The sequence below is a fragment of the Galleria mellonella genome, unplaced genomic scaffold (genome assembly GCF_026898425.1).
Source record: "Galleria mellonella isolate WM207_F2 unplaced genomic scaffold, CSIRO_AGI_GalMel_v1 utg83, whole genome shotgun sequence".
Classification (NCBI taxonomy): domain Eukaryota; kingdom Metazoa; phylum Arthropoda; class Insecta; order Lepidoptera; family Pyralidae; genus Galleria; species Galleria mellonella.
This window is the reverse complement of record NW_026442162.1, coordinates 1,783,180-1,804,667: the sequence shown is the minus strand read 5'-3', so window position 1 is coordinate 1,804,667 and position 21,488 is coordinate 1,783,180. Positions and strand designations below refer to the sequence as shown.

General features: G+C 31.6%; 1 long non-coding RNA gene across 5 annotated transcripts in view; it reads left to right on the top strand.

Annotated features, from left to right (window-relative positions):
- The window catches only part of LOC128202251 (uncharacterized), a 413,441-nt gene that overhangs the window by 390,118 nt on the left and 1,835 nt on the right, over positions 1 to 21,488 (top strand). For 2 of the 5 annotated variants that reach the window (XR_008253673.1, XR_008253674.1), the window contains 2 exons: positions 960 to 1,158; positions 4,093 to 4,229. This is a non-coding gene — a long non-coding RNA (uncharacterized LOC128202251). Of the gene's footprint in view, positions 1 to 959; positions 1,159 to 4,092; positions 4,230 to 7,472; positions 7,698 to 21,488 lie in introns of all 5 variants that reach the window. The other 3 variants (XR_008253676.1, XR_008253677.1, XR_008253675.1) reach the window with 3 other exon arrangements.

Below are 21,488 nucleotides of genomic sequence, written 5' to 3'. Positions count from 1 at the left end.
GACTTCATCCGCGTAACCGGGATATGTTCTTTGAACCGGTATAAAAAGTAATCTATATGCTTTTCCGTCCCATATATGATATGAGATGGATATGGTATATGTATACCAAATTGCATAATGCGTAGTGATTAGTTAAGCTGTTAAGGCGCTAAGAGATAGCAAATACACTTCCACGTTTATTATTAGATTCATTGAATAAAAACATTTCAAGCAATTTTTAATTTAGTAAGGCAAGCTTAAATTAAAGCTAAGATATTGGTTATCTGTTAATCAGTGACAGAAGCCTATCAAGGAAAACAGTGAAGTATAGTAGATCGCAAAAAAGTTTGCCGCCACTCTCTATAAAATAAACTATGAACTTTTAAGTCTCTACCAAATAATGTTGACCTAGTAAAAGTCGGCAAAAATCTCCACTGAATTTGTTTAATTTATTTACTGAGATTATTTAAGATTAATCTTAACTAAAAAGTGTTTTCTAATAGCAAACATAATAATAATTTTATCACCAACATATAGTGAAGATAGAGACTATAATGTACCCATATTATTTACCCTGGTAACAAACTTACACATTTCTAATATTAGTAAGAATTAATGTTAAAGTTAGTTATAGATAGTTATCGAATTAGATTGATATCTAATTCGATAACTATCTATAACTAACTTTAACATTAATTCTTAGTCGTCATACTCATAGACTAGTGCTACTTTTATTTTTAGCTTAATCAAATACCTATACTTTTTAACCAACACCTAGGCACATATATTACTAAAAGTCAAATTTCTTACCCGTCCTTCTCGGCTGGAACTTTCTGAACAGTGATAAAAGAAAATAAACAAATATGTCATAAATACTTGCAACGGCCCTTGTTCCTTGACATTTATAAACAACTTATTTGAATTTTAAGTAAATCTTGTTTTATATCTTGAATTATATTAAAATATAACACTTATTGCAGGTCAAACAACGTTGCTGAAATGGGACCAAGCATTTGAATTTGAAGTACACCAAATGCGGGCCTTATAACAAAGAGATACACAATTTAAAAGTTTGCACATCTGGTCTTCCTGTGATGGACATGAAATGACCTTCTAAATTATAAATTGAAAAAAAAACAAGGGATAGTAGCAGCAGGGGAAGAGTAGCATTCACTGCAGGTGAGACAAAAGTTATTGATAATAAGTTTTAAACTATTTGTCTATGGCATTAAAATTTTCAAATGATGAACCGTTTTCAATGCGGCATCACTTAGCTGTATTTGATGTAAATATGTAAGTCATCATTATGGATCAGTGTTACTCTGTATCATATATTATTTATATCGCTAAGCAGTGTGAACATGCTGTATACCAGTTTGAGAACTAAGATATGTTAGTGAAATTATTGACTACTATGATTCTACATATCACAAGGACCAGCAATTTAATAGTATGCATCTAGTGTTATAAGCTAGACTGCAAGTTCGGCCACCTTCGTGACATCGGATGATTGCTTTTTGATTATTATCCTCCCAAAAAATAAATGTATATAGCATCCTTTTTTATCTATTATAAACAAACCGAAAATAGACGTCAATATAGTTCTATGTATTTTATCACTTTGTACGTAAATATAATATCTTTTATGTACCAAAAAACAACATTTTTATTGTGAATTAACATGTTTATATTGAGACTCATTTGGTCAGTTGTCTTGTCCAGTATTTTTTTATGTTACACATTTGTTGTAATAATTTGAATTCTATATCTGAAATGAAAGGATTTATTTTCCTTAATTTCTATCTTCCGAGTCCAAGTAATGCCCAAGCAGACTGGATGTCAAAGTTATGACGTGTTAGATTGATTATCGGATGGATGTTAAAATACGTTTTACGACTTTTTATGACGAGGTTTCGGTGTAAAGCTGACTTAACAGATTCGTTTGTGGTCACATTGGCTATGCCCGTCGGCTCGTCCCAGAAATTTATTGAGTGAAAAATAACAACAGACGTTTGAATATAACAAAAAATATACAATATATTACGTACATCAAGTACTTATTACAATTTATCTGTACTTAAGTTAGTTATTAGATAACCGTCAGAGTTGTATGAATACTGTAACCAATCAAAATTAGTATTTGACGATCTATGTAGTTTAGTGTCAGGCAGCTTGAGAGTCCGGGTTCAATTTTCCAATTTAAAGTTAAAATTTCATGTTTTATAATACATGAAGACTAGACTATGTGAGAAATTGTGTGGCATTTAGAATTACTACTACTTTTTTACCATTAAGGCGCCAAAGGGTAACAAACACACAAACAAAGTCACCTTGACATAAATCATATGAGTAAGGATTAGCTGAATATGCAACAACGTTATATTTATAGGGATTTTAGAAATGTGGTTGTTTCCATTGACTTCTGATGCTGACCGCACCAGCATAGGCATACCCGAATATGCAACATGTCGCTTCTACCTGTCACATATCCGGAATACTCGAGCGGGGTCGACGCACGCGGCCACTGCCCGCCGGCCCGTGACGCCAAAACATTGCCTTCGCTTTGTGCCAGATTGTGTCATGTTGATACCCTATCTGATTTCACCGATTCAAAATTCTACACATTTCGGAATGGTTGGTAATATAGTAAGAGCCCCGAGAGAGAATAACAGTCTCCTGTCAGCGAAACCTCCATGTAATTCTACCTGGAAACTAACATGATTGAAGGAGGAGGGATCGTTAGTAATGGAGACTAGCGATCCTATTGCTAACAGGTCGACCTCTACGCAGTTCTTTCTGGAAACTGTAATGATGAATTCTTAATAAATTTGTCACGAAGGGCCAGTTGACCTGCTTTCATTCGTACCTATCATCCCTTAATGATACTGTGCTTCAGAAAGCAATGAATGGTGGCAATTCTCTGCCGACGTATCCCCTCTGCAAGCAATAGATCCACTCCGAGCATACCTGTCATTATTAACTGAAACCCCATTAAATGGTAATTGCTTAACCATTCCATTATCATTCATAAAAGTAACGCTACAATAAAAAAAATCTCAAATATAATAAGCTTATCAGCAGCTTAACAGTGATGTAATGAGGAGGCTTATCAACTTCTATTCACTCAATCTTATTTAATACTACTACTCCTTCTACGGCTTATGTCATTGTAATATTTTGTTTAAAATATAAGAAGCAAATAAATATGTAGCACACCTAATGATAAGTGGGTACCACTGCCTATAATCACTCGCAACATTAGAGAAGTTGCAAGTAAGCAGGTTTTAAGAAGGAGTTTACTCTTTTCTTGAAGGTTTCTAAATTGTAACTATTCTATTTCAATTAATTAATGTATTTCAATTATTTCTTACTCTGACGACGTCTAAGCTTGATATTTAATATTGGACTTACTCATAGAGGCAGAAGGGATTGTTAGTAATAGGGACTATTCACTGGTATCCCTTTATAGTACCCCACCAAAGTAGCCTATTAGCACAGATGGAGTTACCTTCAACTTTTATCCATAAAAAACTCCACAAAAGCCTGTAGCTGTCACAATTTGGAAAAATAGTATTCGCCACTTTATCTAAAATGGAAAATCGCCCCGCAATGATATAACATAAAAATAAATATCTAGGTGTAGTTTGTTTCAATAGAACTTAATGAAAAAGTAAAAGAGTTTTGTAGAAATGATCACAGCCACACTTTCTAAATTAAATTAATAACAAATCGAAACATTCAATCAATTAATTGGTTTTTGATTTCTAGTACTCTTAGATATCAATAAAGCATCTTACAGTCATTTTCATTATTCAATTGTCCATACTATTATAGCACAGTATATTAGTCAGTACATTTATTTTATAATATGTTATTTGGCACATATATTACGTACATAGTGTTCATATAGACAGTATATTAATTAGTACATCATAATAATTAAATAAAGTAAGCTGAAATAAAATAAATAATGAATTGTTTCGCTTTTTGTACTGATTTAAACATGTTTTAGCATTAAAAATAATAAAATGTATTCTATAACATGCTACTATCTAATAGAGTTATGAACACATTTGTAGGTATATTATGGTACAAGGCCCAACAAAATTACAGGTGGACAAGTGGTATCGGAAACGGAAGCTGCTCCCAACGCGGTTGCGCGGGCGCAGCAGAGACGACACGCAGCCGACCCACCGACCAGAACTGAACTACTAGTTCCGGTCACACATTGATTATAGGACAACTTAACGGTATTATTGATGAAAATAATATTATTTGTATTTCTTATGGGATTCCCCACTTTTTTTAAATTCTAAATAAAATTTATTGAATAGGCAGCCCGCGCAATTTTTATTAGGTATATGTGTGAAGTTATTATTATTGAGTAATATAAAAATTGTTTCAAATTTATAATAGGTTAGTTTCTTTAATGTTTATGACATTTATTATTAGTAATTAGTAGTAGTAAGTAGGAATTTAAAATAAATTTTGACGACCTTAGACTTAACATGCTCACCTTCGTATGGTTGCAACTTCAAATACTACACACTGCATTCATTCTGTACCGTAAATTTATTTTGTGTATTATATAATTTTCTTAATATATATATATACATGTATATATACATTTGTTTATGAATGATTTTGTTAAATAAGAATGAACATATTTAAAATAAAACATGTAAATATTAAACACTTGCTGTTTCATTCAAAAAGAGAGTACAATTATTCATAATTTGGAACTAGATGGCGTTCTGTGATCTGCCTTAGATCGGAAATTATTATTTAATGTGTTTATAATTAATGACTAATAAATGAAACATTAACAGATCGTGATAATTCATCAACGTTGATTAATCCAGCCTACACATAAAACTTTCTGCTCACTCTGTACCCAGCTTTCAATCAAAACCCATTGTTTATCTAATTACAACCTGTCTTCCAAACGTATGCAATATAATTAAACTGTTCCGCTTTATCTCAACTTCCACCAACGCTCCTTACCACACCAATCATTTGCACTTTGCACACATTGTATGTAATTTGACATGCAAGACTTAAGTAATATCGCTATCTTCAAATTAAACCATGTTAAACCTCATACTAAAACGTGGCTAACGTAATGAGCACACTTAAAACCCATGAATTATCATAATGAGCAATAACCAATTGCACGAACTCACGTCAAATCGGCTTAACTCATTCAAATTTATGGTTAAGTTCACTTTTCTCTGAGTTTTAAGTCAAATTACATGTACGACGGCTCGGAATGAGGTCCTATTAGTGGCCAAATGGCGCACCGTCGATTCGTGAAAGAAATCAAATTACGTTATATTTTAGGGGCCAAGGGCTCACGCTAACCCGCCACCGATACACAAATACCCAAAATAACGGGTTACTTATGTCTAATTTATAACAGGTAAATTGTGGGATGCATCGCGTTTTAGTGTTGTCTACGATCTTTGGATATCGATCATTAATCGATTGTTTGATTAACATTCAATTGTGAAATTAATAAGACGATATAATCGATTATATTCAAATCATCTATTAATCAATATTATCAATAGTATCGATAGCAAGTACTAAAAAAATTATTGTTTTTAATTTAATCGACCTTCTTACTTTTAGACTCTCTATCGAAATAATCGATACTATCGACAGTATATCATAACGCATTGATTGTAATTGACTGTTTAAATTAAATATTAAATTAATATAAATTACACTATCGAATAAGTAAATTATTAATCGATTATCAGACAACACTACGTGCGTGCTCACGTCTGAAGTGTCATTAGATGGATGCGTATGAATTATGTTTGGTTAAGTTTGTACGAAGATTATAGATATTAAATGTTCCATTTCAATAAAACGGAAGTATGAGCATGCTATCAATGTCACTCACATTAAGGTTTTTATAACAAAAACGAAACAAATACTGTATATTTTTATAAAAGGGGTAATAAAATTAATTATTGTAATTATGTTTGCGTAATACGTGAAAGAAAATTACCTATTGTATATTGAAAATATATTTAATTGATAGTAGATAATATTATACAAATAGTACTATGAAGTTTAATTTAATAATCTCGCTCTAGCTCTTGTATGGCCTTTAATTCCATATTATCCCATGGAAATCCCTTGCGGGATAAAACTATAATAATATGGTCTATTTAAGTACTTAGACTAAATTAATTCACTTATTATATGTGATAAGCTAATAATGAATTTGCAAAATGATCATATATTTACACATTTTGAATTGGAAATCATGCATAAAACTTAATATTATAGTCTATTTAAAAATTAAATTAATTCACTATTGTGCGTGATAAGCTAATAATGAACTTGCAAAATGATCACATATTTACATATGCATTTGAATTGGAAATCCCATGCGGGATAAAACTATAATATTATAGTCTATTTACGTACTTAAATTAAATTAATTCACTTATTGTACGTGATAAGCTAATAATGAACTTGCAAAATGATCACATATTTACACATGCATTTGAATTGGTACAGTTGAATTGAATGTCCTAAGTCGCCCAATTTATTTATACTTTGTAAAATTAATTTCAACATAAGACTATTATATTATAAATTAAACATCGTAACATATATCTACCACATTCAATACACGAATACACCTACATGTTTTCAAGTTGTTTATATTTATTATCTAGACTGTTGGACCTGGCACTTGGTGGCATGCTCTTTAGGTCAAGAATCTTTACATTTTATGACATATTTAGAAATACTATTAATGATTTTATTATAAATTTTATATAATACAATTTGTAGTTGGACCAAATTAGAAAATTATTATTTTTATAATTATTTATATCGGCTTTATAATTTTTTTTATATGTATAAGCCTGCTACCCTCGACAAAGCCTATATATGTAAAATTCAATGAATCAGTCTATATTTCTACAAGATCTAGATACAAGTCAAAAGTTATTTATAAAAAGCTAAGCTACTTATAAAAATATTAGATCTAGATTTAGAATTTTTTTGAACATTCGTTTGTAAGCTGTTGCTAGATACAGGAAAACTGTTGTTGTTCTATCAGCCAGTTAACTGTTCGCTGCTGAACATAGCCTTCCCCAACAGGGAGGTTTTGCCAGTAGTTGCCACGCTTGGCAAGCGGGTTGGCAACCGCAATTAGTTTTAAGAGAAACGCTGCTATCCATCCCTCTACCAAGAGCTCCTTTAGTTGCCTCTTGCGATACGGTAAAGAAAGGCATGGCCTATTCTATGCCGGGACCAACACGGCAACAGATATATACTAATAAATACAGTAAAATTAACTAATTTTTGAAAAAAAATTAACTATGTAATTGCAAAATGGATTCAGTATATCTAGATATAATAAATATCATCAATTACAAATATATTTAGGCAACTTTCTATTGTTAATTGCAAGAATTACACAATATGTTCAGACATCTAAAATCAGCCAATTAAAACAATATCCCCAGACAGTGTGTCTACGACGTCTACGTGTATTGGAATGGATGTATCGATGTGTCGCAGCATCAGCCGAATCGAAGTTAGGCATGAATGGCGGCGCCCCGCTGCTTGTGAGTTATGTAGCGGGCCCCCGGGGCGCGCCGCTGCCTTCACACCTCCGCCCGCGTGTGGTCCCGCGGTTTACGAGCCGGCCCCGGCTGCTGCGCGCGCGCACTGCTCGCACTATGCAAAAGGTAGCCAAATAATCAAGAAACCTTTAAAATCGATTTAAAATCACCAAAGAGAGACTTTGTACATAAATCGTTTGCTTGGACATCTCTGTCCCGTTCGTGTTTCTAACGTAAAGCAGTTGTGTTTGCATGGCTATGTTTCAGTTTGAAGGGTGGGATATGGCAGTAAATTTACAGAGTATAGAGATATAACACCTGAGACCTCAGGAATATCGAGATAGGAATAACGAGGGGTATCACGGGCGAAACAATGCACTCTGTTATGTCCACGGTACTACTCATGTCTAGGCGGCGGTTACCACTTTCCATCAGCTTGTTTGTCATTCTAAGTTGCATAAAAGAAAATACTACAGTTCAGTCCGATTCTGTTATAGTCCCTATCAATCTCGAAGTGTTTCTATTTACCAATGCGAAAGTGAACTGAGTCGATGTCGGAAAGGGTATAGTATGAATCCGGCCTTACATTTAACGTTTGCCTACCTCGCGCATAATGTTTTTTAAACTGCATCTAAATCTTCCGGCGTTACTAGTAGATATCCTGGCCCCAAGATATTATAATATTAGTCACATTAGTGTGTGTATTTTACTGGAGAATTATTTTATTTGTTAGACTTATTACGACCTGCCGGTTTTCCTGCGAGATACGATACGACCGCCGCCATTTTTATTAGACAGGAAGGAAATTCTAACGTTTAATATATTCAAAGTAAAATGTCCGATGTATATTTATACAAAATATCTCGTTTCGATCCGGTTTTAAGACGAATCAATACCTGGTTATGTGTATTATACGAGTATATCTATATATTTCGAAATAAGTGCCAATACTTTAATGTAATAGAAGTTTATAATAATGTACATTTTTAACGCTGTTTATAATACTTTAGAGATCATAATTTTTATTGTTATTAAACTGCGTTTCTGAACCAAATAACTAACTATTTAATATTTAAACTATCAAATAAAAATACTTTAGTTACTATAGAAAAGATCTGCCATTTAAAATCTAGATAAAATAGGTAACCAATGAAACTTGGAATATTTTTACCTTAAACTTTCGGCATTAATATACATATATACTTACTAACTTTTAATTCGCGTACAAAAAAAAATATTTCTAATATCCAACTCGGATAGTATAATTCAGCCTAAATAGGACTAAGTCTGCATAAATATATGGTTTCCTGTTTATTCGAATGTGGTACTCATGTTTGTTTTGTATATTTGTGTTTGTGTGTAAAGGGTAATATTACGTATAAGCTCGGTTATTTATCGCCGTCCCACTGCCCAATCGAGATTTATACTGCCAAGAGGAAATCACACTTTTTTTTACTAACCTATAGGTTATTTTTATCAATAATAAGCCTAATAATAATAGAAAATAGGGCTTGATGTTTTTAAATCTTTTTTTTTTCGCAATTGTTAAAATGAATGTTTATTTCCTTATATATCAGCAACTATCGTATTCCGGACACACAGGCGAAGTCGTAATTAAAAGCTAGCCTTAGAATAAAAAAATAAATGATTAAACTTAACATTTACTAATTTTTATTTAATGTTCCATGCTGAAATAGAAAAAATAAGGTCCGTCCTCAACTGAAGAGGATACAAGAAGTGCGGGACACCCGGGCACAAACTCCTCGGGGATGCAAAGCGCTTCATTCCACCACCCGTCGTTAAAAACTTTCTCAATTTTTTTTATTATTATTTTTTTCGACAGATTTTTTGCACCGTAACACACAGAACAAAAGTTCTACAAAACGGTATACTCATAAATTCACCGTTGTACCTGTCTGACTATTTGTCATAAACCTTTTTCTGAAAAACAAATGTATGTCATGCACATTCAGTTAATTATAATATCTCTTCAGACAACGGAACAAATATTGTAATGTATGATGCAAGCATAATTGCAAGCTTATTATTTATATAAGAGCGCATATCGCAAGATAGATAACAGATTAATCACTAAAATGACTAACATCCTTCACTTATCCTTCTTTATAAACAATTATTGTAAATAAATCTTTGCATACCTTTTTCAATATAAATAACTAACAAAATAAACTAGTTAACAGGATAAAAGTATAGTTTGTATCAAATTATTTAAATTACTATGTAACTAGCCTTTAACGCGACTTCGGTCTCATGATCGGTATATTTTTACTGATCGAGATAAAAAGTAAACCTTATCCATACCATATGGTACTTGTATACCAAATTTCGTAGTAATTGATTAAGCTGTTAAGGAGCTATAATGTAACAAATAAACTCACTTTCACATCTAGAATATTAATAAGAACTATAGATTATTATTAGACTTTCTTGAAAACGTAATTACGTTAAAAAATTTAATTACGTTAAAATTTAAGATAGATTTTATGCTTATTGAAAAAACAAAAAAGACAGAACGCTATGTATAAAAAATTGTCTTAAAATGTTTAACTGTTCTGTACTATAATCTATTTGAAACTATACAAGATAAAGTCAGTCATATACCTACATCCTATTAATACATTTTGCGATAAGGTAGGTACTCCTTGATTATCTCTATGTTCCGCTATTAGTTAATGATACCCAAATCGATACCGTGTTACTGATATCTATGTATTTAATCTCGGCAATCAGCGCCAGACAAGAATTAGTAGGTAGCTATTAATGACAAGCAGAATTTTTTTGTGTGTTGTTATGTATTATATTCATGGCCGATTGATTATTTTTACATAACTGTAAACTGTAACTACTTCTGTTGCATGTTCTCGACATATGTATGTCGACAAATCGAAATTGATATATATTTTTATATAATAACTTTAAACATTGTAAAAAATATATAAAATTTATACCCAAATCGATATATTTATATACTACTTACATAAATTTTTATGTAATCTCGGTATATATATATATATAGGAGTATACAGCTCATTGTTTTATTACTAAGATAATTTCTTGTAATTGTTTGTATCTATAATAAGTTTACTATTGTAATCTTTTGGAGGAAATAATAAAGAATATCTATCTATCCTTAATCCTTTTTGAGTTATGAAAAAAAAAAATGAAAAAAATATTTATTTTGTAACAAAATTGATACAATACTAAGATCGTTGTTGTGACCTTCTAGTAAGTATTACCTGTATCAGAAGGTAATGTCCTCCATAACCATGAAAATATATAATCATAGTACCATAAAATTAAGACATAAACATTATCTAGTAGGTAATAAGTATATCTAAATGCATGCATGCGTGTTGTGCATGCATGTGTGTGTGTGTGTGTGTGCGTGTGTATATGAATGTATGTGTGCGAAAAGTTATTAATCTATACTAATATTATAAAGAGGAAAGATTTTTCATTGTTTGGTTGTAATGGGTAACAAACTACTCAACTGATATTAAAAATTATTTTATTCATAGAAAGATACACAAAAAAAAATACTAACGATAAATATTTGCGTATTCAGATTCGACAAGATTAAAACTACTCATTTTAGATGACATTTTCAGATTCATTCTCTTAGATTGAGTTACTGCAACCACGCCAGCCGCGTCATTGTTGCATTTTCATGAGATCTTTATTTAAGCTCCATCCACACATGCATGCTCGTATTTCTAACCCACGCGCAACGCTCAGTGTGATAAAGCCAGGGCAGGATTAATCTCTGTGCACGCACTATCATGCTGTCAACAATAAACTTATTATTCAATGAGTACAAGTATATTACACTATTACTATTGGATCATAGTCATTAATAAATCGATTTATGAAACTACTAGCCTTTACCCGCGTCTTCGTCTGAATGACCGGAACCAGTGTTCACTGACCAGGATACAAAGTTTCATTAAAAGGAAAATGTAACCAAGTGTGATTATTTTTTATTTGAATTTATGACTCTAAAGTTTATCGTCCCAATATATTTATTAAAGTTATATACTTAAAAAAAAAAAACATTGATTATGTACTATTTAATAGTGTTTGTTTTTTTTATTTATATATTCTTTTAATTAATTGTAATGATGATTAATACTGTAATGAGATTTCTTTTCAATCTCCGTATAATAACGTGCAAACATAATGAGGACACGAGTCAAGTTAGAAAATTAATATTCTAGATTGTTGACCTTGATCTGTATCATTGGTTTATTTATTATATATTTATTTTATTTTATATATATATATATATATATATATATATATATATATATATATATATATATATATATATAAAGATAAACCCAAACCAAAACATAAAATTTTTAATATTTTAAACAAAATAAAAGGAGTATGAAGGATAATCCAATCATAATTGTGCTGAACAACATTTATGAGAAACCAGCAACCAGGTCGGGTTCTTTTTATATTGACCCCTGTAATCTTTATTTAATCACTACTAAATCCGACCCATTTTCGCATAGGAAGATAGAATTTTCAAAAATAATATTACGCCTACATTACGCGCTGATAATGTAACTTTCTAAAAATAAAAACATGTTAAAATGGGTTGAGTAGTCTTAAGTTTATGCATTACATACAATAAACAAACAAACAATCAAGTTTTTTTCTGTTTATTAATATTATTATATATATAAATAAAAAAAAATATATTATCTAAACTAATATAAGAAAGATTTGACTTTTTTGTTTTTAATGGATAAATTAAAAAAATACTTAATCAAATTTAAAAGACCCTTCACCCATGGAAAGCTTTTAGCATGGTTAAAAAAAAGGTGTGTGTTACTATTTTAATATCGAATAGAAAAAAAAAAGAAGAAACTCAATAGGTCTAATCCGGCACTGGTGATAGTCAACGCACAAACTGTTGTACTGTCAAGCGATTAAACAGGCTTCTTATGGCCTGCAAAATATTATATATATTACATTTATTTCGAGAATATGACATTTTGATAAATGCGTAACACATAAGTATTATTTATAGGTCTTGTAAGTTGTAATATTTGTAAAATGGGAAATTCTTATTTGGCTTTATAACAATAAATAAATGTACTCCTATTTAAAATATTTCATTAACTATTTTTAAGAGGCTGGTTATCAGGCATGATAAATGAGAATAAATTCAGTTGATCCGCTCTGATGAATTTACCAAAAATAAACATGATGGATTCCTAAAGGGGCCGTGTGGAGGTCGACTTGACAAGGTGTATTATTAGCAACGAAGCCGACATTATTATGTAATCCTCTTTTTCTCATCATAAACTAATCAATTCATAACAAGTCGTTCTTTTCTGAATTAAATTATTTTATTAGAAATTTATTTTATTAGGAAAATACTTGAGAACGATTTTCTTCAAAGGCAGTGAAAACCGGTTGCCAAATATTTTTTCTACAGTAATAGTGATGTAAGTAAATATTAACAACTACAGTGGACTATAGATAACATATCATGTTAAGACATTAAGCTACTGTAAGCGAATAAACTGTTTACATTGTGCGCGAGCGCGGAGATCCAATCTGGACGCTTACAAATCGAGTCAAGCAACGCTGCCGCGATTGAGTTATTATATCTTCCTGTTAGGCTACTTGTTTTTGTGACTCCTACTGTTTTTATTAATTATACACTATAAATAATAAATATTTACTCTGTAACGCGATATGGGCGCAGCGCAGGTTGGCTCAGAGATGTCGTTGTCAGATTACGCGCGCGCATCGCAGTCCAACATTACAGTTATTATTCATTATTCAAATCGTGACTTTTTATTGTTTCTGGACGATATTATTTTTTTAGCCTCATTGTTGCACCCGTTGATCTGATGTTTTGGTGCTCTGAACATAAATACAGCTACTGTATTGGCATTCATTCGAGTATATTAGGGAGATTACCAACATATATAATTGAATTATATTATTTTTAACAGGTATTCTTTGTTAAATAAGTTGTTATAAAAAAGTATCGCAAGGAGTCAATGGATGCAGATGACTTAGGATCATTCCTTACAATATCTGTGTTAAGTTTAACTTTTTTCTTTACTCATATGTTGGTATATTCCAGAGTAATATGACGTTATGCCAGTAATTAGGAATTACATTAATTATTTTCAATCAATTATTACTAAATGCACAATATATAAACTTGTTTTTATCATAACGCTACTAATCTACGTTACAATATACTGAATTGTTTTTGTATATTACAGCCAAATGTAATAATATCATTGCTGTTGATTTTTAACCTTTTCAACATTTTTCTTTTTTTTTTTTAATTTAAACATTAGTAAACAGTTTAGTCTCTTGCCTATCAAGTTGTAAGCTGTCCTCGAACCTGAAGTTACATATGTCTGGCCACTTTGTTTGTAATTACATAATGAAAATTTCAACCATAGAACATAGTCCTGTAAAACTGTGGGAGTAAATTTTCACAACACTATCACTAACAGGTTTCACGTTATTTTCACACTACAAAAAAGATATTATTTTCGTTTATGTAATGATATAACGGAGAACTGCCATGAATACCTACTGTGAGGCTTCTTTTTAAACGGGCTACCCTACTTTTCTCTCCTATTACACTACACCTGCTAATTACTATAAGCATTAACATATTTATTATATTGCGTTATTAATACTACATGTTACATCCAATACATTGTTAACCCGATCCTACCGTCGTGTTCGATGCTTGTTACCAACAGTGACTGTGCACTCTAGGGCTCATTAAACCCTTTGAGGCACAGTGCAGTTACTTTAGCATATCTTGTAACGATCAAAGAACAACCTTATATCCACTGCACCGAACACTGCGAAACAGTGAATCTGCTAAATCAACTTCTGTACCGTAAACTTTGATTACAGTACATCATGAGAAAGTTTCAACTACAGTCAAGTCTTGACTGCATTGTTGAATACTTTATTTACTTGTAGATTTCTGATTAATACTAACTTTTTGTTCGCTACTTCATACGCATAGATTTTTGAAATAAGAAAACTTCTATTTCTAGCTTGTGTATTAGGATAAAACATATACCAAATTTTCAGTTAAACATTCAGGAATAGAACTGTAAAATCCGCATCTAATTTACTGCGGTAATTTTTCTCCATTCTGTATCTTCCATTTCGAGGGACAAACATAATCGTAAACAGCTATATATCTAGCGAGTTCATTTCCGCGACTTTATCCACATGCATTATTATAGAAATATTATATTAGAATATAACTTATCCGTCTTCTAAACTTCATTTAAATTTGTTTCATAATTTAAGCATGATTAAACAAAAAATATCTTTAAAATTTATATATATATATATATATATATATATATACACAGAATAAGAGCATATCCGATACGTGCCAATAGGGGTTAAATTACTAAATAATAAAGTAACAATAATAAAGTAACTGAAATATTTCTTAAATTGAAATCTACAACAATTTCTTAAACAATTTTTTTATACAACTTTGAGTGCCAAGTATGTTGATCTGATTTAGTTTGTATTAACTAACTACAAAAAATATACTGTATAGTTAATTATTTAAATTTGAATATGAACATGCAATCGCATTTCTTCGGAATTCTCATATAAACATAATAATACAATATGTATCAAAGACTTCATTAGATTTTTCGCAAGTCAGAGCTATGTTATTTAAATATCTGATGAGAAAAAGTGTTCATCCACTATTTATTCATTTATTAAAAAATCAATCACTTTAGTATACTTTCTTTTTCTATACTGGCTAATTAATAAAATTAAATGCCACATTAAAGTTAATAGCTCTTCGAAAATCTTATTATTTGTCCTAAGGAAAGGCGAAATTAAAATTTGCACCGTCTACAATGTTACGAATACGGTCGTTATTGTCATGATGATGGTGATTAAGCATATTTTCCACTTAGTCACCTTAAGCGTAACCTTAAGGCAGTTAGCAAAGAGATGAACTCACGCGATTGCCAGTCCGCTACTATCGGTTTTGCTTTATACAAATTTCGTATCAAAATTATTTATGTAATGTGACATCAACGAACTGAGATCTACATAGCTTACTGAAACGCTTTCAATTTTTATTTGGCTAGAAACAGCACATAGCCTGTTGAATCTATACATACTACATAATTTTTATTAAATAACTGTTCTTCGAATTATTAATTTGATAAATAAAACGTAAATTTTAAAGTGTAAAATATTTTTTTTCATTTATGCATTTCCTTTCTTAACCTTTTCGATTTCCACAAAGATGAAAAATATTTATTTTTAAATCTTATTTTCATTTTTTAACTATATCGATATATGTATAATTATCAGAAAAGATAAACATAGTAAGTCTATAAAATTCTAGTTATTTATATTGATATTCTAATATAATAAATTCATTTAATCATCATTCAATTCAATTAAAAATTAAAATATTTCCCGATGATGTCAAGTCACCAGCTTCTCACTTTAGCAGCTTTGATTCGAGTCCCCAGTGAAGGTAGACAGTGGCGTCTCTGAGGCCAGAGGCGTTACAAACATCGCTTAATATACCGATTACGTTTTGTCATTATGTGTCATTATGAGTACTAATAGTCCGAACGACACACGACCAAAAATCATTTTAAGGAATTGACATTTTAAACGGTTGGAGTTATTCGAAATATGTGAAAGCCGTTTTTCATAGCGTCGATGGGGGTAATGTATTTTGAATTTCGAAATAAAATAGATAGTAACTTTCATATTATTTGACTAAGAAAGATGTTTTTTTACAGATATGTAGATAAATAGAATAGATCTTATACGAATTTAATTGGCATGTTTATGTTTATTCAAAATAAAGTTTTATATAATTTTTATTAACAAACAGACTGGGTCTGAGTCTAATAAACCAAATCTTAAAGTCCAATTTTAACAACTTTTTCAAGAAAATCAGACCACGTTCGACAATACGATGACCTATATTGATTTACAAATAGAAAGATGGAGCATTATACCTTTTCCCTGAAATATATGAAATCATAGCCTATGGTAACTGGCCACTTGAAAACCTTTATTAGCCGCATAATAAACTGCACTATCTATTAAAGGTAAACCAAAACCAACTTAGAGCAATAGGCATTATTTTATCATCAGTCATTAAAACTCGTTTCGCTGACTTTTAATATTTTGCATTTTGATATTGCAGAAATAATAAGCAAACATGGTAAGGGTTCCCTGCCTATGAACGCCTACCTGTCACACCAGAACGTCAAGTTATCATGTGTACAATGGCAATAAAGCATGAGTATTTAAGGTTTTTTTTTAATTTATTCTTATTTATTCTCTCTCTCTCTTTCTAGCGGTTTTAACCACACCTAAAACAGAATTATTTATTTTTAATTAATCAGCTTTATTCGCGCAGCATATAAAGTATCCTATCTGCTAAGCAGGAACATAATCTATCTGTGTACCAAATTTCATTCAAATCTGTTCAGTAGTTTTTGCATGAAAGAATAACAAACGTCCATCCATCCATTTATCCAGCCAACGATCCATCCATCGCTACAAACTTTCGCATTTATATTTTTTTTTAATGTGTGAAAATGGAATGGTATCCACGCCCGCGCTATCGGTATACACCGACGAGGCACCAGTGGAAGATGATAGGTAAGAATGAATGCAAGTCAGTTGGCCCAACATGATGAATTCGACAAGAATTAACCATGAATGAACCACGACAAAAATTTACCAGAGGGAGACTTTGTACAAAAGTCGATTGCTTGGGTACCTCTATCCCATTCGTGTTTCAACCGTGAAGCAGTTGTGTTTGCATGGCTGTTTCTGTTTGAAGGGTGGGATATAACGTGAATTTACAGGGTACAGAGGAATAACATCTGAGTCCTTAGGAATGGCAACGCATGGGGGGTATCATAGGCGAAACAGTATACTCTGTTATGTCCATGGTACTGTTCATATCTATAGGCGATGGTTACCACTTTCCATGAGGTGGGCCGTCTGCTTGTTTGCCATTCTAAGTTGTATAAAAAAAATATGTTTTCCAAGAGGAACTGCATGGAGGTCGACCTGAGAGAGTATATTGCTAGCAATGGGACTCATTTCGACCTCATAACTAACAATCCCTTCCCCCCCCTCGCATTTATAATGTTATTAGTAGTTATATACCTAATGTATAAGGTCAACACAATAAGATCAATCACTTGTCAAGCCACATGCCCTTAAACTAGGACCAAGACCAGAGCAAATAAAAAAAATTTGTTTCCATAATTGGCCTGACCAGAAATCGAACCTGGTCTCATTTACGCAAAGCAGCGTTTCCATCACTGCACTACAGAGGTTCAGAGATCGCGTTTGTTTTCAACCGACTTTAAAAAGGAGGATTTCAATTCGATTGTACTTTTTTATGTTTGTTACGTCATAAGTCCGTCAGATCTAAGCTGATTTGGAAAATTCCTTCTTTATCGGAAAATATATAGTTACAAAAATCAGTTTAGTGGTTTAGTTTTTAAATCAAAATAACTAGTTATGTCTTAATTGATGTAGTTATTTTTTTTCTGTGGGACACAATATTTAATTATAATATTGGACATTTCAAAAAACTGTTTTCGCTTCTCGTTTCATAATCAAAAACTACATAAGATAAAATAAAGATCTATCGAGAACCACATCAATCTCATTAATTCTGAAAGCATCTATTAGACACGTCACATTAGGGAGGTCTTCAACATAAATTTGGGACGGAAATCACGCACTGGTATCATATCCAACATATGTCGTTTCAATCAGCCGATTGATGAGCCAAACTGGAACCCATTAGATCAAAAGACCTTTAGAAATAGCCTTACCTTCCCTTTTTCCCTTTACTTTAATTATGTAAGTACTTAAATTAACTATCTATCAAATATACAAACAAAAATGTAATGTAGGTATATTCATTTACCTACTTTGGTTTTGTAATATATGTACATGTAGATAAAAGTGTCAAAAAGATGTTAATATTTAGTAAAATTAATATCCTGTTATTAATACGAGTACATAAGATATTTATAAAAAGACAACTTCGATAGAAGTTGTCTTTTTATAGGTAGAAATTTTTAAATAGTATGGTTTATAATACTAGTAATTAATTCCTATAAAAATCATAAATTAATTAACATGATATAGTCTTTTGGCGTGCGAAACAGGCATAGAATGGGTCACCTCTTCCTTTCTCATGGGTGTCGAAAAAAGAATTAAGAGAATTTAATAATCAAAGGATGGGCAGTAGCGTACCTCTTAAAATATCCACAAAGTCTAACTGTGGGGTACCAATCCGCCTGCCATGCCTGGCAGCTAGTCGCAAAATCCTCCAAAGGAAACCCTAAGTTCAGCAGTGGACAGTTAACGGTTGATGTGATGATGATGATGATCTAGTCTTGTTTATGATAAACATTGAAGAAACTTATGTGTTTTAATTATATGTTATTATATAATACAAGTAGGAAAATTGTCCTATCTACTACGTATCTCCTGCCTCATAACAACAAATAATTCCACGTTCTTCACACATTAATAATTTATGTAGGGTACGTATTGAACAATAGTCGTAGGTACCAATCCCAGCAATCAGTCAAAAAGATACCAAATTCGTTTCACTCTCGAGCGTTTTGTCTCAGTCGACGAAATAGCATCGTCACCCTTTTGTAAGTTACATCACGTCCAAAAATAAGGTAAAAACAAAATATTACTTATATTTCGTTACGGCTGTCCGCAACACGCCTGCTATTTATTTTATATTTGTTAAAAAGTATCGTAAATTTTTAGCGAATAAAAAATCGACCCTTGTTTCTCGTTATTAATAGATTTTGTTCTGTGATCAGGAAATTAATCTACATGGAAATAGAATGGTATTAGACAGTAAACTAAACAAGCAACTCCTCGTTCTTCTCTTTAAATATTTACATACTAAAAACATTTTATAAGCAGTCGAAAGGTTGAGTCTATAGATAATGACTATTACCAATTACCTGAATGGTAAAATCATCCTTAATAGACCTCTATTAACAATGGTTACCACATCCAATTATGTGGGCCATCAATCTACGTATAGAACTGAAACCTAGAAACATATAGATTTTATTGCAGGTTGCTAAGCTTCTTGCAGGTTCTTCTCAGCATATAACAACTTTCCGAACCCAGTATTCATAAAAAATTACGATTTAAAAATGCTTGTACACAAGTTTATTTAAATAAAAATGATTTAAATTTGAATTTAATTTAGATGAAAAAAATAACTATTCTTTGGCCAATACACAATGTTTACAAAAAATATGAGTAGTTCTGAAGTATACCATAGTCTCTTACGTTCTTATATTCACTGAGATATTTATTCGTTAAATCATATTTGTTTATTGCGCCCTCAAATATCATCTTTACTCATATTATAAATGTAAATGTAAGATTGTTAATTTGTTTCTTTGTTACCTCTTGACGCATAAACGGGCTCAAACAGGGAGAAGGGTTTGTTAGGAATGCAGACTACCAGCCCCATTGCTAGCAATATACCCTGTTAGGTCGGCCTCCACATGGTCCCCTTTGGAAACCATCGTTCTGAATTCCACATGTATTCATCATGATAGGCTAACTGACTTTTTCATTCTCACCTATCATCCCTCACTGGTGCTCTGCCGGCGTATACCATTAGCACAGGCAAGGGTTACCATTCCATTAACATCTATTAAAAAAAACGGCTCACACCAATTTCCATGTTCAGTCAATTATATAGAAATTGTATTAGTGTGTTCGTGATTAATTTCTACCACAATTTGTAATAATTTGCAAAAGAAAACGTCCTTGGACACCACTTAAAACTATAGAGTAACTTTAATAGCACTTCGCACATGTCGCGACTTTTTACACAAAGGGGAGTCTTATTAAGAGGGCGTCGAACGAAACAGGACTTTAATTACACGTAACAACTGCTTAATATTTAACTAAAAGTATTATTTCAATACAGAGAGTCACAAGCACAAATTTTACGAGAAGCGTTATAGTCAACACATATTAAATGTCTCGAATACATTACTCTTTTTAATTCAAAGCATTTATATCTAGCTGTAGGCAAAAGTTAATGGATAGTATAATAATTAATGGTATAGATGTTGTATTGGGCGTAGATTGCGTGCTTACGATGTGGGCTGTGGGCCGACATATGGGCATGACCGCTGTCAGGTGTTCTTCGAGGCACCTGTCAATACTATGCGCAGAGACCTCAGCCCAACGGGCGACTCGTGGCACTTACGAGTCATGGTATAGGTGCTCTTCGGCATGTTCTTAATATGACCTGTTATGTATAAACAACAAGTTAAATATCGGTTAAAGATGTAAAAATATCTGTATATAGATTAGAATTCGTTGGAGTTCTATTAGTAAAACTGAAATTTTTCTCCAATTAAACATGTGTCATAAAACGACAAAAAAAATATAATTTTCCACACTAACGCGGCACCGTCTGTTTATGTTAATGTTTATAATTATTTGTCTTTGAATTTTTAATTCAAGAAATATCTCTACGAAAAATTTTTTCTGTATGGGTATATTCTTAGTTTTACATACCGCTAAACAATTTTGATTTGACACCATGTATAAGCTACATCTTAGTGAAAATTGTCTAAGCACTGACTATAGCATCTCTATTGTATACTATATATAATATTTAATCTCATTCTCACGTTCATGATTTGATAAAACTGGACTTTTATCAAATCATGAACTCTTGTAGTGTCATGAACCGAAGTATTAAAACAAAAATTACAACTTTTATTCTTACTGACTCGAATGAAGCCAAGATAACAAAGAGCATTTTCTACTGCAGTCACAAACGAATTCATT